This window comes from Eimeria mitis, genomic scaffold (assembly GCF_000499745.2).
Source record: "Eimeria mitis Houghton genomic scaffold, Emh_scaff2860, whole genome shotgun sequence".
NCBI classification, from domain to species: domain Eukaryota; phylum Apicomplexa; class Conoidasida; order Eucoccidiorida; family Eimeriidae; genus Eimeria; species Eimeria mitis.
The window spans coordinates 4,946-5,499 of NW_013571200.1; the positions used below are offsets into that span (position 1 = coordinate 4,946).

A 554-nucleotide genomic window follows, 5' to 3' on the forward strand; every position below is an offset into this window, starting at 1 on the left:
ATACAGGCAGCAGCAGCAACAGCAGCAGCAGCACATTGGTTGTAACGGAAGATGTTTGGAAGCAGCAGCAGCAGCAGCAGCAGCAGCAACAGCAGCAGCAGCAGCAGCAGCGATAATGGAGCAACGCTGCAGGATGCGCAGCAGCTGCTGAGTCTCATGGTCCTCAGCGTTCTTAACGAGGCAGGTCTAGGGTTTAGGGTTTAGGGTTTAGGGTTTGTGTTCAACGACTGCAGACGAAGACATATTAGGGTTTAGGGTTTAGGGTTTAGGGTTTGTGTGCAGCAAGTCCAGAACCCGCGTTTTGAGAAATGTTTAATGTTTAGTGTTTACGCTTTACTATCTAACATCTAACCTCTAATATCTACTCTCTAGGGTTTAGGGTTTATTAGGGTTTATTAGGGTTTATTAGGGTTTAGGGTTTAGGGTTTGTGTGCAGCAAGTCCAAAAGACGTGTTTTGAGAAATGTTTAGGGGGCAGCAAATTTAGCGACGAATTAAACAAAACGGATCAGATCTGCATCGCCAAATGCATGGATAGAATGTATGCTCCTGCTG

The 554-nt window shown here is 46.0% G+C and overlaps 1 protein-coding gene across 1 annotated transcript in view; it reads right to left on the minus strand.

Moving 5' to 3' along the window:
* EMH_0059630 (uncharacterized protein) overlaps positions 1-554 on the minus strand; it is a gene marked incomplete at both ends in the record, with an annotated part of 3,331 nt that overhangs the window by 2,340 nt on the left and 437 nt on the right. The window lies entirely within an intron of this gene.